Genomic DNA, 18,246 nt, shown 5'->3' with positions numbered 1-18,246 from the left:
TGTTAGGGATAATTTTTTAAGTTAATAATACATTTGTAGATTGAATGATAAATTTGTTAAGGTCATTGTTTGAAGATTTAATGACACCAGAGATGTTGTTTCTAATGTGTTTCTTTTTAAGAAAAAAAATTTATTTATCTATTTGAGAGAGGGTGAGAGACAGAGCAAGCACACAAGGAGAGAGAGAGAGACAGACTCCCTGCTGAGCAGGGGACCCTCTGTTGGGGTAGATCCTAGGACCCTGAGATTATGAACTGAGCAGAAGGCAGACACTTCACCAACTGAGCCACCCAGGTGTCTCCATTTCTTAAAAATAAATAAATAAATAAATAATCAAGAGTCTAGAAATTATCAACTTTGATCGATGATTTTTCCCATTTTGGAGGTGAATGGAGCTTCTGCTCTTCCTGTTTTTCTTTTTTTTAATTGTCACATGCTGGGAACAATCTGCACAGATATCCTGGTCCTGTCATCAGGAAAAGGCATGGCAAGTATTTATTTTCACATAAAATTCTCATTTGTAACAAAAAGGAAAGATGAATCATAAACACCCAAAGTTAAAAACAGAAGATCTTCGAGCTAATTCTAGTGACTTCATTCAAATAGAGCATGTGGAGGCAGGCTCGGTGCTAGGTTAGTATGTACCCTGGCATCTGTTCCTAAGGATATAAGGCTTCTCAGCAAGAATCCTTCACAGTGATGCAAATTTGTATCTGTCATATGCATCATCATCTGAAACACAAGGATTCCTCATGTCTCCACATTGTTGTCACCATTAAGCAACACATCTGTTAAACAAAAGTAAAGCCGATGTACGGATATAGATCTTTAAAGAATTCCAAGAATTAAAGAACCAAAGGAAAACAGAGAAGACATCATTTCTTCTTTAACTGTTCTCTTCACTCACTAATTTTTACCCAAGTGTAATGTTTTTCTCTTATTTTTTTTTATTTTTTAAAATATTTTTATTTATTTATTTGAGAGTGAGCGCAAGTAGGGGTGAAGGGAGGTGTAGAGGGAGAAGAGGGAGAGGTAGACTCCCCACCAACACGAGGTGGGGCTCAATCCCAGGATCCTGGGATTATGACCTGAGCTGAAGGCAGTCCTTAACTGACTGAATCACTGTTTCATCTGGCTTTATCTTTTTTTTTTTTTTTATGATTTTTTTTTTTACTAATTTTTTATTTTTTATAAACATATATTTTTATCCCCAGGGGTACAGGTCTGTGAATCACCAGGTTTACACACTTCACAGCACTCACCAAAGCACATACCCTCCCCAATGTCCATAATCCCACCCCCTTCTCCCAAACCCCCTCCCCCCAGCAACCCTCAGTTTGTTTTGTGAGATTAAGAGTCACTTATGGTTTGTCTCCCTCCCAATCCCATCTTGTTTCATTTATTCTTCTCCTACCCACTTAAGCCCCCATGTTGCATCACCACTTCCTCATATCAGGGAGATCATATGATAGTTGTCTTTCTCTGCTTGACTTATTTCGCTAAGCATGATACGCTCTAGTTCCATCCATGTTGTCGCAAATGGCAAGATTTCATTTCTTTTGATGGCTGCATAGTATTCCATTGTGTATATATACCACATCATCTTGATCCATTCATCTGTTGATGGACATCTAGGTTCTTTCCATAGTTTGGCTATTGTGGACATTGCTGCTATAAACATTCGGGTGCACGTGCCCCTTTGGATCACTACGTTTGTATCTTTAGGGTAAATACCCAATAGTGCAATTGCTGGGTCATAGGGCAGTTCTATTTTCAACATTTTGAGGAACCTCCATGCTTTTTTCCAGAGTGACTGCACCAGCTTGCATTCCCACCAACAGTGCAGGAGGGTTCCCCTTTCTCCGCATCCTCGCCCATCTGGCTTTATCTTTGAACAGGCTCTGGGACTGGAGCATGTGGAAATCTTACTAACTGAAAGACCAAAGTTTTCTTCTGCAACCTCTTAGCTTTTGCCATAACAAAAAGTCAAGTTTCTCTCCCAAGAAGCAGGATATCTTCAGTGTTTATATTTTAAACCCATCACCCCCACCAAAGACTTTATTTTAGTAAAATGTCTAATAGTGGCCATATATTTGATAGAGTTTACCATTTTTAGAACCCTAAAATGACTACGTTTATTTTGACAAACTGATGAATGAAATAGCCTGAGGAAAATTCTCATGTGAGCCACAGAAAATCACTTTAGAACTATTTTTAAAGGAAATGGCAAAGTTTATCTAAGTATTCATCAGAAAATCAAAGAAAATTCCTTAATTCTTCCCTCTTGTTTTTTTTTTTTTAATTCACAAACCTTGCCAGTTTTCTCCTCAAAATGTTTTTCATGACTCCTTTAACTATACAACTCAGTTACTCGTATCCTAGTGTGAGCTCCTTCTTAGATCAATCCCCTAACTTTTACTCTTTATTCTAATTGCCCACCTCTACTTATTACATATTTATTATTGCTCATGAGTCTATGGGTTAGATGGGAGGATTTTCTGGCCTGCTAGATCTGGCTAGGCTGATCTTGCTTGCGAGGTCATGCATGTTCTACAGGCAACTGAATGGTTTTCTGAGGGCTAGTGATCGAAAATGACCTTGTCTGTGGAAGGCCCCCTTCACACAGTATCCTCTAGGAGACTACACTAGTCTTCTTCACAGGTGATCACAAGGAAGAGATAGAGACAGTGGGACAGAAAGAGACAGAGAGGAAGACTATACAGCCATTAATTTGAGGCCATGGTCAAAACTGTTATGGTATAATTGGGCCACATCTTATTAGTGAAAGTAAATCACAGACCAGCATATTCATTGTAAAGAGAAAAGCGTCTTCATCTCCTAATGAGAGGCCCTGCAAAGTTAGACAAGAAAGTTCATGAATGTGGAAAAGAGTAGAAGATTGTGAAGATTTCTTCATTCTATCACAATCACTGTCACTCTACTGCTCAAAAACATTCAGTGACTACCTGTTTCATAACTGATCAACTGTAACCTCTGATCCTAAGATTTCAAATACACTAAGTTCCTCCATTTAGCCTAACCTTCATTTCCCACTCAACTTTCTTTTCTATTTTTCTTCAACATGCTTTCTCCACCAGCCCCAGCTCATCTATTAACTGTGACATGAATATGTCCTGCACTTTTGCTCACTTTTGATCTACTAACTCAGGTGGGTGAGTCAGTAGATTACCCTTATCTCCTGCCTTACATGCTATTTTCCATCTCTTATACTCATCTAAACTCTGTTTTATTAAAGTCCAGCTTTTTAAAAAACTGAACCGTTATTTTTATTAGAGTTTCAGATGTTTCCTGATTACTTCAGTACACACTGCTATTTTTATTTATTTATTTTTTAACTCCTACAGCATAAACATACTTTCCACACAGTTTTGGCCCTGGTTACATAGTTCTTTGTATCACACATTTTTTCTTAATGTGCATTGCTTTGTTCTACCCCACAAGAGTATGAAATGCATATTTCTTAGAGTCTAACAATTAGTTCTAATCATATAATAGGTATGTTATGGGTTGAATAGTGTCCTCCAAAAATTCATACCTTGGACTCCTGACCAAAGTTCATTAGAATGTAATCCTATTTAGAGATAAGGTGATCAAGTTGAAATGAAGTTATTAAGGTAGGCCTTGATCTAGTTATCACCATTATTCTTATAAAAAGGAGAAACTTGGACACCGAGAGAGGAAAGACGATGTGAAGAGACACAGGAGAAGATAACCAAGCTGAGGCAGGAGGCCTGGAACGGACCCTTCCCTCACAGCTCTCAGAAAATAAGCTTCTGTTATTTATACCACTCAGTTTGTGGCACTTTGTTAGAATAGGCTTAGTAAACCAAAATGAGATATTAAATAAATAATTTGATTGAGTAGATGATAGGCTCATAAGTATAAACTATTAATTCTATGTTCTTCAACAAGCGAAATTTGACTGAATTCCTAGGAACTTAAAATTTCCGGATCACACATGCACAATAGACAAAGCAAGGGGTTTTGTTTTTAGAGTGCATCACCCAACCTTAAACTTTTGATTGTTAAACTAAATTCTCTACCTTATATTTCAGATACGAGAAGAAACACAAATAGATGGAAAGAGTAATGACGACCAACAAGTATGCACTGGAAAGTAAAGTGGGCTGTTTTGCTCTGTACAACTATAGAATAATGGTTGTTGGCAAACAGAATCTGAATGTTACTAAGCTGTATGAAATTAAAAACTGAATATGAATAAAGTTCTATGAATGTGGAATAGATTCAGCTGAGACATATACTACTCATTTCTTCTTGTGGGGATACAGTGAATGAGACCAACATAACCTCCTCACCTTTGAGACCTTAAAAGTATACCATATATTAACAAAATTAAATATTGTAATATTGATAATAATAACAACGGGTAATTAATTTTGCAATAGGCAAAATGTAGGGAAGTGAGGTCATCTATAGCAGGGGTTCTAACCTTGATTAGGAACCCAGGAAAGTTTCTGTGAGCAAATGAGACCCAAAGAATGTATAGGAATCATCCATCTCAATGACAGTGAAAGAGAGGAAGTGTGTTAACTAAAGGAACTGGAATGATTGTATCATGAATCTGGGCAAAAAAGAAAATCTTGAAAGACCAAAAAACCTGAGCATGATTCTTTTTCCTTTGGAGAGGGGTTAAACTGATCTCTTTTTCTTCCTCCCTCTCCCATACCATCAAGTTCTTCCATGTGGTTCTGCAACTTTCTTCCAGACAGCACCTTACACAGGCGGCTGCCCAACCTGACTGACACACTAGAAACGTGCACTAAAATAGTAAGACACGCCTCAGGGACTTGCCGAAACTTCTGCAGTGAAGAGTAACACGGGTCTGACCACCAAAATTGAAAATCTTCAATTGAAAATCTACTTCAGAGATAAAACGATACCAGAAATAGAAACAAGCAATCATCAAGAGAACGACTTAAAGCACCTGCTGATGATTAAGTCTCAGAGCCTAACTCAGGCAGAAGAAAAGTCAATAGTGTTCAATGAAGTAAATAAAGTATTGAAGAAAATAAAATCCTGGTTCCTAAGATAACAATAGTATTGATGTCTGCAGGCTCTACGTGACAGATGCCCTCGCCTGCTCAGCAGGGGTGGTGGCGGTGTCATAAACTATTCGATATGGACAGACTCATCCCCAGGACAGAGCCATTTGGGTAGTTATCCTGGGTCCTGTCCTTCGGAGGAACCCTGCTCTACTGCCAGCAGTCAGCTGGGCAGCGATTCTTTGAGTCAGAGGGAACTGTTTGCCAGACGGAGCTAAAAAAGATAAACACCAGGATTCCACCACAAGCAGGCCTTAAATTGGCCTGATCGCCAGAGGCAGCTAAGGGATATTACGAGGAGCCACCAGGAGAACTATTTACATACTAAGCCCTAGCACCCCTGGGAGAAATCATTAAAGCGATTAGAAGTCCTCAACTGGGCGCCAAAGCCCCAAACCTGGCCCTTAGACCTATGTTGTTGTTTGTCCTGAATAACGTTGGCCCACATCCATCCTTTGTAGCTTTTTAAAAAAATTAGTTGCTAACCTTTAAAAACTTGAATTTCTGTACGCTCTTGAAAATAAGAGGATCTGATGGAATGTGAATCAGTGCCAACTGCATCTTTTCAACAGGGGCACGCATTCTCTCCTTTGCTAGCAGGCTACGTTGTTTTGTTTCTACGTCATTCGCCTCCTGTGGGCTGGCCCTCCTACTCATTTGAGTCCTAAACCTACTACCAACACTCTGAACAAGAAGAGGCGAGGAGGATGGAGATTAGGAAATATTGACCAGAGAGGGGATTCATTGTCCAGACAAGAAGCAAAGGTCTAACACAGTTATATTAATTAATTCAGGAGAAATTGGAAAGATTAACCAGGTATCAAGGAAAGGGAATCAGATGGCATGAGAGGTAAGACATAAAGCAAGGAGCTAAAATGGGCTATACTATGGAATGACTTATACTCTTTCAACCAGAAAGAAGGCATCCAAGAACCTAGAAAGAACTTATCAGAGTAAAAGTCTCTGCATCAGTCAGCTCTAATAATTAGTCAGCAAAATAGCACAGACTGTGTGACTTAAACAACGGAAATTTATTTTTTCACAGCTCTGCAAGTAGGAAGTCTAAGATCAGGATGCCAGCATGTTTGGTTTCCTGTGAGGGCCCTCTTTCTGTCTTGCTGCTGCTGCCTCACTGGACCTTTACATGCTGAAGCTCTCTGGTGTCTCTTTTTCTTTTTTTTTTTTTTTTTTTTTTTTTTTTTTTTTTTTTTTTTAAAGATTTTATTTATTTATTTGACAGAGAGAAATCACAAGTAGATGGAGAGGCAGGCAGAGAGAGAAAGAGAGGGAAGCAGGCTCCCTGCCGAGCAGAGAGCCCGATGCGGGACTCGATCCCAGAAGCCTGAGATCATGACCTGAGCCGAAGGCAGCGGCTTAACCCACTGAGCCACCCAGGCGCCCTGGTGTCTCTTTTTCTAAAAATATTTTAATTATTTGAGAGAGAGCGCGCTCACAAGACGGAGAGTGGGAGAGAGGAAGAGTGAGAGAATCACGAGCAGTGGGGAGGGGTCGAGAGAAGGGAAGAAGTGGGCTTCCCACTGACCAGGGAACCTAACAGGGCTCTGTTCCAGGACCCGAGAATCATGAGGTGAGTGGAAGACAGCCTCTCGGGCGCCCTCTGGTGGTCTCTTCTTATTAGGCCAGCAGCCCTCCCATAAGGGCCTCATTTTTCTTGACCTCAGCACTCCTTGGTTGCCTCTCCAATGTTCCATCCCCAAATACTCATTGGGGAGTTGAGACTTCAATGAATTTAGAGAGTGGGCCATTCCTTTTACAAGAGTCCCCATCAAAGCTATCCTCTCTTGCTTAACCCCACATGATAATGGCATTATAATAAAAAACTGCATTCCTCAGGGTTCTCTAGAGGAATAGAACCAGAAGAACCATTAGCACAAGTTCTAGTCCAAGTCCAAAGGTTTGAGAAGCAAGAATTTAGATGGTATTAACTCCTACTCCAATGCCAAGAGATCAGTGTTTTAGCTCATGCAGTCAGGCAAAGAGAAAGAATTCTCCCCTCCCTGGTTTCTTATTCTGTTTAGACCCTCAGCAGACTGAATGAGGTCAGTCCACATTGAGGAAGTCAATCTGCTTTCCTCAGTCTACTGCCTATTCAAATACTGCCTATTCAAATGTCTTCCAGAAATATCCTTACAGATTCACCCAGAAATAATGCTTCATCAGATATCTGGGCACCTGTGATCTAGTCAAACTGACATATAAAATTAAGCATCACAAAAAATATTTTACGAATGAAGTGATCAGTGATTTAAGATCGGATCATCCCTACTTTATTCGCCTCTACATTAAGTATCTGAAGAAGACTTTGGAGAGTTTCTGCCAGAGACAAAGAACAATATCATGTAGGAGAAAATATGACTTTCACCCAGAAGGAGTGACCTGAGTGCCCATCCTTCAGAGGGCTTTGTGAGACTACTGAATGGCTGTTACTCTTTCAGACTCAGATAAAATCAGTATAAATAAAAAATAAAAATCACTGCTTTATAAAGAAACTTCAGCAGTCTAAAACTCTGGACTAGAAAAAAAAAAAAAGAGAGAGAGATCTTCTTGGGGGCTTCTGTGTTAAGAATTTGGAACAATCTCAATGTAACTAAGAGGAGTACTCTCTCTCCCCTATCATCATCATGCTGGAGGGCTGGACTTCTAAGAAGGAGAGTGCACAGACAACAGCATGGTATTTTAGCTGACCTTCCAACATCTGAGAAATCAAGCTCCATTGATTGGGGGACACCTGAGTGGCTCAGTTGCCTAAGCATCTGCCTTCAGCTCAGGTCATGATCCTAGGATCCTGGGACCAAACCCACATCAGACTCCCTGCTCAGCAGGGAGACTGGTTCTCCCACTCCCTCTGTCCCTCCCCGTGCTTGTGCTCTCTCTTTGTGGCAAATAAATTAATAAAATCTTAAACAACAACAACAACAACAACAACAACTCCATTGACCATTGACTGCCATGGAATATTATGCACCTGGGCTAGAATCATGATCTGCAAGACCACCTGTGCTGAACATCCATAGGGGCTCAACATGTAGTCCACTATATTTTTATTTTATTTTACTTATTTTTTTTTAACTGTCTTCCCAAAGAATTTCTTGAGGAAAAGAAGAAATTAAAGAAAGAGTTTAAAACAACAAAATTTTCTTACTCTCCTCTGGAGTTTACAGTTTGGAGTGATTTGTGTGCTACTGGGAAGATGGAGTAGAGCTACTTTTTCCTAATGCTCCAACTAAGCACAACTGAAAAACCCTAGGTAAAACAAATATAAGGAGATTCTGAAAGATCAAAAGAAGAAACCAGATCATCTGAGGGGGCACCTTGTTACAGGGATGGGGGTAGGAAGTCAGGATCCCTTCCCCCTCAGTCGCCACTGATACTGTGAAGCCGCGTCTTGCTGTGCAATGATGAAAAGTCTTCACTCTCCATTAGGCCTCTGACACCCCATCCCCCTGCAGTGGGGAGAGATGGGAGCCTCTTTACTGCCATTGGGAAGTGGAAATTCAGGCTCCCAAAGGCTTCCCTTGACAACACAGGTGAGGTGGGGGTGCAGGGAGGGCCTCATTACCAGCCAGTGGAGATTGAAAGTTCCAGTTTCCTAGTTTGTCCTCTCTGACACTATTCCAGTAGGGATAATGGGGAAGCCTGTTAACAAAGTCATAAAGATGGAAATTTACCTTGTTTGTTCCTTACTCAGGCTTTCATTGTGTCAGTGGATATAGGGCCAAAAGGTTTTGATTGGACTGGAGCAGTTATTATTGCAAAGATTTTTGCCTTGCTAAACTTCCCTTCATATGCTTTTGGGTGGAAACAGCAAGGTTTTTTGTTTTTGTTTTTGTTTTTGTTTTTGTTTTTGATGAGGGGATATATCTATTCCTGTTTTATAAAATCCATGTTCACTTAGAACCTCAGAATATGCCTTCAGTTGAAAATAGGGTCTTTGTAGATATAACCAGGTAGATGAGTTCATTTCGATTGAGGTGGATCTCAATTCAGTAAGACTGGTGTGGGCACATGGTGGCTTAGTCGTTAAGTGTCTGCCTTTGGCTCAGGTCATGATCCCAGCGTCCTGGGATGGATCCCTGCATTGGGCTCTCTGGTCAGCGGGAAGTCTGTTGCTCTCTCTCCCACTTCTCCTGCTTGTATTCCCTCTCTCACTGTCTCTCTCTCTGTGAAATAAATAAATAAAATATTCAATACGACTGGTATACAATTAGGAAAGGAGAAAACACAGGTACAAGGAGACACAGATTAAAAAGGAAGATGGTTGTCCTCCTAGAAACTCCAAAAGAATCTATAAAAATAAAAATCCTAGAACTAATAAGTTAATTCAGTAAAGTTGAAAGACATAAAGTTAACATACAGAAATCAATTGTATTCCTATATACTAGCAATGAATACATGGATACTGGCTTAAAAATACAACATCCCATAACACTTCTGAAAAATGAAATCCTTAAGTGTATAAATCTTCAAAATATATACAGGATTTGTAAGCTGAAAACTACACAACACTGGAAGATAACAAAGAAAGAGATTTACTGTGTTCATGGATTGAAGCATCAACATAGCAAAGTTGCCAAATCTCCCCAAATTGATACATAGGTTTAATTCAAATCATGTCATAATTTAAACAAGACATTTTTCAGGCATGCACAAAATTATTAAAAAATTTATACTGAAGATCAAGCAACTGGAGTAGTTAAAACAATTTTGAGAAACAGGAAGGAAGTGGGAGAATTGATCTACCTGGTTGTAAGACTTACTGTATAGCTGAAGTAATCTATGATATTGTTAGAAGACTAGAGAGATAAACCAGCAGAAGAAAACAGAGAACCAGAAATAGACACAGATATGTCCAAGTAATTTTTGACCAAAGTACAAACATGATTCAATAAAGGAAAAGTAGCTTGTCCAACATCTGATGATAAAGCTACAAATTGGGGTACCAGGATGAAGGAGCCCTTCTGTAAGAGATTTTCTTTTTTTTTTTTTTTAAGATTTTATTTATTTATCAGAGAGAGAGGGGGAGAGAGCGAGCACAGGCGGACAGAATGGCAGGCAGAGGCAGAGGGAGAAGCAGGCTCCCTGCTGAGCAAGGAGCCCGATGTGGGACTCGATCCCAGGATGCTGGGATCATGACCTGAGCCGAAGGTAGCTGCTTAACCAACTGAGCCACCCAGGCGTCCCCTGTAAGATTTTCTAAAGATGGTTGCCTGAGGTGAAAATTCTTAGATAACATTTCACCAAGATTATGGTGAAAATATTGGGATAATTAGAGTGGACCATGGAACACCCACAGTAGCCATCCATCTCTGAGGTGTCTTTGTCCAGACCATTCAGGCAAGAAATGCAAGAAAACAGCAAACATAGTTCAAGCGAAATGTTTGCCAGGCCCATGAGAACCTTACAAGGGTAGGAAGAAGGATTATGACTGAGAGATGGGGAGCTCATTTTGATCAGTCATTAACAGACTAACTGTGAATCTTATGGGGGTTACAGATGTTACAGACTCCATTCTTGATTACTACAACCAATTGCTAAAGCTGGGCATTAGAAAATGATGTTAGTTAAATACATTAACAAAGAATGTACAAACTTTAAATTAAAATCTCTGGTGCCTGATCTGAGTCTTGCTTCCAAACCTCAGTTGAGAACTTAAGTGTGATCAGAGAGACTAAGAGGATAAGGAAAAAATTAAGGAGACAAAATGGTGTCTCTAGTGGCTAGCTCGACCTTCCAAGATAGAAGAAAACACTGGAAAGAGTTTGATCTCTAGGGCCTCCAAACCAAGGGAAATAGACAAATGACAAACTTTTCTAATGTAAAAGAACATCCCATTGCAAAAGTTTTGTCTTTGTTGTGCTCCCATGAAAAATGAGACAAGGGGGAACTGGTCCTAAGTTAAAATTTGAAAGTGGGGGTGCCTGGGTGGCTCACTGGGTTAAGCTGCTGCCTTCGGCTCAGGTCATGATCTCAGGGTCCTGGGATCGAGTCCCGCATCGGGCTCTCTGCTCAGCAGGGAGCCTGCTTCTCTCTCTCTCTCTCTCTCTCTCTCTTTCTGCTTCTCTACCTACTTGTGATCTCTCTCTGTCAAATAAATAAATAAATAAATCTTTAAAAAAAATTTTAAAGTGAAAGCTCTTCTAAAATAACTTTGCTAAATACATTTCCTTAGAGATAAAGGACTTTATTCTTTGGTTTTATTGTTTGCAATCAAATGGGGTAAAATTTTACTAAGAAATTTCAAGGTTTATGTGAGTTGGAATATGATTTTTCTATTAATAGAATTATAAGCAAATATTAAAAATTCATCCTTAAAACAGGGTGTGGCTTTGACCTCTCTGGGAAAAACTGATGGAACATTAGAAACGTGTGGTAGGGGTAATTCTAAGGTAGCTTTGTGAGTTCCACCTCCTGGTGTTAAATCCCATGTAATTTCATCCCCTTGAATGGAACAGGACTTCTGTTTTGCTTGTAGAAAGTAGAATATGGAAAAAAGTGATGGAATATCACACTCCTTGATTAGGTTATGTTATATGACAAAGGTGGTGAGATGTCTTTCCCAAGATTACATTATGTTCTATGAAATTCCATTTTAGCAGATTAGTATACAGGAAATTCTCCTTCTGTGCTTGAGGAAGCAACCAACCACAGTGTGACCTGCTTGTGAAGAGGGCCTCATAGTAGGGAACTGGAGCAACCTCTAGAATCCGAGGGTGGACGTCCACTGACAGCCAGTAAGAAGCATAGGCCTTCAGTCACACAGCCACAAGGAAATAAATTCTAACAGTTGAATGAATTAGGAAGTGGATTCTTCCCCCCGTCAGCTCTCCAGATGAAAATGAAGTCTAGTTGCCCCTTTGCTGTATGTGAGACCCTGAGCAGAGAACCTAGTTAAGCTGTGCCTAGGCTCTTGAAGCCCTGAAATTGTGACATAATAAATGTGTGTTATTTTAAGCTGTTAAGTTTTTGACAGATTGTTATGCAGCAAATATATCTAGATTGAGTCATAATTGCCCACAGCAGAATGGTATTAGTCTTGGTAAAACTGAAGGGAGGAAGAAGTGGTAGACTCCCTGCTGAGTAGGGATCCTGACCCTGCTGGAGCCCAGGACCTTGAGATCATGACCTGAGCTGAAGGCAAACGCTCCCCTGACTGAGTGACCCAGGCACCCCTCAGATTTTTTATTAGAATTTTTATGATGAGACCCCAGTTTCTGAGACTTCTGAACTGTTAATATGTCCTCACGGAATGCCTTCTACTTTTTCTAACAGAAAGACATTTTTCAGATTTACAATTGAAATTGGCTATATTTGTTGAGAAGCTATATATAAAAGGAGATTAAGATTTATTATATAACAGGAAATTATAGGATATAAAAATCCTTCAAAATGAGTAGAGAAAAAAGAACTTCAGGGAACTAAGTTGTTTTCTGATAACTTTAATCTGTTGTGACTGAATGTAGGCTTTTATCTATATGGTGATCATTCAATCACAACAAATGCAAAATTGGAATTTACCAGCCAGCTCTGTTTTACTTCATTCAGATATTCAGATCTTTGAAAATTTACACCAAATCTCACTTTCCCTGTAATTTTATAGATCTTATGTGTTTTTTTATATGAAAATGATGTCCAAGAACCGCTAAAGTTATGGGGGGAATACCTAAAGTTAAGTGCTTATAGAATTGTAACATATATATGCTGAACTTGATTGGGCTTTTGTAATATATGTTTGTTCTCTAGTGGTAGGGCCATGTGTAGTATAAGTCACATCAAAGTCACATCAAGTTGTTGGTTTTCTTTAAAGATTTTTTTTTTTTTTAATTTGACAAACAAAGATAACAAGTAGGCAGAGAGGCAGGCAGAGAGAGAGAGGAAGAAGCAGGCTCCCCACTGAGTAGAGAGCCCGATGCAGGGCTCCAACCCAGGACCCTGGGATCATGACCTGAGCCAAAGGCAGAGGCTTTAACTCACTGAGCCACCCAAGCACCCCAGAAGTTGTTTTTTGCCCCAAAAGTTGTTTTTCATGTTTTCTGAATAAATTTAAAATCATAATGTATGACAAATTTGAAGGTTCTGAATATTTTTGATGCTTTTTGATATTTTCGATAGTGGTGATTAGCTTGTGGAAAACCTACACGCGCACGCGCGCGCACACACACACACACACACACACACACAAAGAATATTGTACTTAATGATAAAACTGTTAGTGACAAAACAATAGACAAGGTCCTCATTAAGGAAAAAAGAATGCAATGTGGAAAACAGAATTGAATTCCAAGAGTACAGTTCAAATAGAGGAAGAGAGCAGGGGATTTTTGACAAAATTTGAGAGAAGTTTATTAAGTAGTTAGGGGTTTTGCAACACAGGAGTCTCTGATTAGTAGGGCAAAACAATACTGATAGTAGGAAAAGTAGAATTTCTTTTTCTTTTACTTTGAAGTGACTAGGGTATTTCTTGTTCTGCAAACACTGAAGTCCTCTGAAGGACAGATGGGACAGGTTTTAAAAAGAGGAAAAGATAATTTTAGGCTTCAAAATCTAAAAGGACAAATCCTAAGTTAAAAATACTCTTTGAGTTGACTCTATTTTGCTAACTGGGGATGTTAAAATTACTGACCAAATTGCTGTTTGTAAATATCTGTATAAAGCAGAATGAGATGGGGCCTAACAACCAAAGACAACTCAGATTTATTAACGTTAATTCATGGCTTAAGAAAGAAATGGAAAATATTCTGTGTCCCTACCGAGGTGCCATAATTGGAGAAAGAAACTACTTCCACTTGAGTTGGGAAAACAGCTGGTTGAGTTCAGTGTCACAGTTTGCTGTGGAAAAGGCTGGGCAGCAGGGTAGCAGGCTAGTAAGGGGAAGGATCTAAAAATAGCAAGAGTAACTGCTGGGGCTTCAAAACACGAGTCTGAATCAAGAGGCATTTTCAAATCTGATGAGCAAACTTCAGTAGAGCCAGAGGAGGCAACGTTCAGATGGGACCAGAAGCAATGCCTGTGGTACTTGGGATCCATAAAGCAGTCCTCCCTGGTGTTCCATCTAGCTGCTCATATCCCAAAGTAAGGCAGATTAGGTAAGGTTTACTATCTGTCCGTATGTGGCAGGCTGGTGGAGATTGGGTTCCAATGACAAGCCTGAAAGAAGGAATAGACAAAACCAAAAAACAAAACAAAAACAAAATCCAAATGGTAATGGTAAGATATGAAGGTAAGAGAAATATGTATAATCTTGCTATGGTTTATTCATACTAAGCTACTTATAGTCTTCTGATACCCATATCATTTCACTCATTACCATGTGTTTGAGAGTATGGGTGTTTAAACAAGATAGCCTCAGGCAGCCTAGTAGCCTGACATATCTGAGAAAAGCTACCTACCTCTTTGGATCAGAGATTTCATACCTCTAAAGGGAAGTGGTAATGCCTATTCCTTAGAATGAACTGGAATGCAATGCATGTAAATTACACATCAGAGAGTCTCCTTGAGAGTACAAAGTAAAGGCTAATTTATTTGCCCTTTGACATGCTATGTCCTCTGCCAGGAAGTACTAATTTAACATTTTACTCCTCCTAAGGTTATTTACTCTTCAGTTCTCATTTTATACACACACACACACACACACACACACACACATACATATATATATATACACATACACATACATATATATATATATAAAATGTTTTATGTTATGTTAGTTATCATACCATACATCATTAGTTTTTGTGTAATGTTCCATGATTCATTGTTTGTGTATAACACCCATTGCCCCATGTAATGCGTGCCCTCCTTAATACCTATCACCCGGCTACCCTGTCCCCCTATCCTCTTCCCCTCTAAAATGCTCAGTTTGATTCCTGGAGTCCATAGTCTCTCATGGTTCATCTCCCCCTCTGATTATCCCCCTTCATTTTACCCTTCCTTCTCCTAATGTCCTCCATGCTATTCCTTATGCTCCACAAATAAGTGAAACCATATGATAATTGCCTTTCTTTGTTCAACTTATTTCACTTAGCATAATCTCCTCCAGTTCCTTCCATGTGATGCAAATGTTGGGTATTCATCCTTTCTGATGGCTGAGTACTATTCCATTGTATATATGGACCACATCTTCTTTATCCATTCTTTTGTTGAAGGGCATCTTGGTTCCTTCCACAGTTTGGCTATTGTGGACATTAATGCTATGAACATTGGGATACATGTGCCCCTTCTTTTCACTACATCTGTATCTTTGGGGTAAATACCCAGTGGCACAATTGCTGGGTCATACGGTAGCTCTATTTTTAACTTCTTGAGGAAACTCCACACCGTTTTTCAAAGTGGCTGCACCAACTTGGCATTCCCACCAATAGTGTAAGAGGGTTCCCCTTTCTCCACATCCTCTCCAAAATTTGTTGTTTCTTATCTTGTAAACTTTTGCCATTCTAACTGAAGTAAAGTGGTATCTTAATATGGTTTTGATTTTATTTTCCCTGGTGGCTAAAGATAAACATTTTTTCATGTGTCCATTAACCATTTGTATGTCTTCATTGGAGAAGTGTCTGTCTGTCCATGTCTTCTGCCCATTTTTTGACTTGATTATTTGATTTTTGAGTGTTGATTTTGAGTTCTTTATATATACAAGCCCTTTATCTGTAGTGTCATTTGCAAAATACCAATGGCATTTTTTCAAAGTGCTGGAACAAACAATTCTAACATTTGTATGGAACCAGAAAAGACCCTGAATCACCAAGGAAATGTTGAAGAAGGAAAACAAAGCTGGGGGCATGATGTTGACTGATTTCAAGCTATATTTCAAAGACAATATGGTACGGGCACAAAAACAGACACATAGATCAGTGGAACTGAACAGAGAGCTCAGATACGGACCCTCAACTCTATGGTCAACTAATCTTCAACAAAGCAGGAAAAAATATTCAATGGAAAAAAGACAGTCTCTTCAATAAATAGTGCTAGTGAAATTGGACAGCTATATACAGAAGAATGAAACTAGACCATTTTCTTATACCATACACAAAGATAAACTCTAAATAGATGAAAAACCTCAATGTGAGACAGGAATCTATCAAAATCCTAGAGGAGAACATGAACAGTAACCTTTTCGACATTGGCCACAGCAACTTCTTCCAAAACACGTCTCCAAAGACAAGGGAAACAAAAGTAAAGTTGAACTTTTGGGACTTCATCGAGATAAAAAGCTTCTGCACAGCAAAATAAACCGTTAACAAAACAAAGAGAAAACCCATGGTATAGGAGAAAATATTTGCAAATGAAACTTTAGTTCTCATTCATGATTGTTTCCTCAGTGAATCTTCATTCCAACTCTCATTTTCGATTAATTTATACTGTTAGAAGAATTTGATACTATAACTGGTTGTTACATGTTAGTCTTTCTTATTAGATTATTTGTTTCTTGAAAGCAGTGGCTATGTCTTATCAATATCTGTAACCCAAACACAGAACATAGGACCTGGTACAGAGTAATTATTGTATATGCTTTCCTGAAATGATTTGAACTAAATGCATAATGACTCATATCAAAATGTCTTGCCTCATTTACTGTATTATAAAGCCCCCAACTTGTTTCACATAGTCTCACTGATACTTCATCTTTACTTTATACTCTTCAGTTTATAACTCCATTGCACTGCATGTTTGTTTCTTTTTTGGACAGTCTTTGAGGACACAATGTATGTCATCTAATTTTTTGGAATCCTGCATCCACAGTACCAAGCACATTTTCAGTGCCCAATATGTGCTCGTTGGGAACTTAAATATGTAAGTGGCTGGGTGATTGAATCTATTAAGAAAAAAACATTTAAAAACTGGGAAAGTGACTTATAATAAATGCTTACCTTTTAAACCAGGATTTATAAATTTGCAATGATATAAAATACAATAAGTTTTCACTTATCCCTTACTTAAACCATGAAAAGTTAAACTGTTAGATATTTCCAATTTTTGATGTATAAACTGGTTAATTTTCATCATCTTCAAATTATCTTTTATGTTGACTATAATTCCTGTTTCATGAGTAATATATTTTATTGACAGATTACTTTGCTAAGTGGATGGTGGTAAGAAAACTAAATTTTCTTTGTCTTAATAGCTTATTCATTTGTTTGTAAAGATAATTATTGCCTCATTTAACCATTTTAATATAAGTTCATATGAACACCTTAAAATGTTCCATTTACTGTTCAGAATGTAATAATATCCCATCTACATAGATCATGACTTAGTGATTTAAGTTGTATCTCCCCAAATCTAATACGATCATGTCACAGATCAGCTTAAAGCCTACTGTGATCTAATTAGTACATAAAGATGAAATCAATACAATCTTCATGGTGTGACCTACATTGTCTTTCATGGTCTCACCTAAATCATTTCCAGCCTGATTTCCTAAAAGTCCTATCATAAACCTGTGTAATACCCCCTCTGAAATCTTCACCATTCTCAATATGTATCAGACTCTTCAAAAAGTCACCTTTCATTCCTTCTCTTTTTATTTTCAGGAGTCCAGTTGGGGGAAGTATTCTTAGAAACAGAATGGCAGTTGTAGGAGTTGCAGGATGACAACCACCTGCTATTCTAACACGTGCCAATGGGTGGAATGGATGGGATGAAGACAGGAAGCATTCTCCACTACATAGCGGAGAAACGCCATCTCTTCTGTGAGGACCTCAAGGAGAGAACTGTCATTGACATGCACATGGAGGGGACACTGGATCTGCTGGAACTGATTATCATTCATCCTTTCTTGAAACCAGATGACCAACAAAAACAGCTAGTTAAAATGTCCTGGAAGGCTATAATTAGATACACGTCTGGGTTTGAAAAGGTTTTAAGGGATCAGGGAAAAAGATTCTTATTGGTAATCAGCTGAGCCTTATGGACTTGATTCTGCTCCATATCATTTTGGCTCCAGAATAGAAAGTTTCTACTACCCTGTCGGCACCTCCAGGCGTTCACAGCGAAAATAAGTCCTATTCCTAAAATTAAGAAATTATTGAATGTGGCAGCAGGAAGAAAACTCCTCCAGATGACATCTACATACATAAGAAAGAACCATCTACATCTCTACACTATAAAACATCACATATGTCTGTGAGTGAGAGTTAGCCCCTAC

At 38.8% G+C, this 18,246-nt stretch overlaps 1 pseudogene across 1 annotated transcript; it reads left to right on the top strand.

Moving 5' to 3' along the window:
- Nucleotides 1–536: 536 nt before the first annotated feature.
- LOC309842496 (glutathione S-transferase A4 pseudogene) lies at nucleotides 537–18,239 on the top strand (annotated as a pseudogene). Its single transcript has 2 exons — nucleotides 537–633; nucleotides 17,633–18,239. The product of its transcript is annotated as a glutathione S-transferase A4 pseudogene (transcript).
- The last annotated feature ends 7 nt before the right edge of the window (nucleotides 18,240–18,246 follow it).

The sequence above is a fragment of the Mustela nivalis genome (genome assembly GCF_964662115.1).
Source record: "Mustela nivalis genome assembly, chromosome: 10".
Lineage (NCBI taxonomy): Eukaryota > Metazoa > Chordata > Mammalia > Carnivora > Mustelidae > Mustela > Mustela nivalis.
The sequence above is the reverse complement of the archived record's forward strand: the minus strand, read 5'-3'. Positions and strand labels throughout refer to the sequence as shown.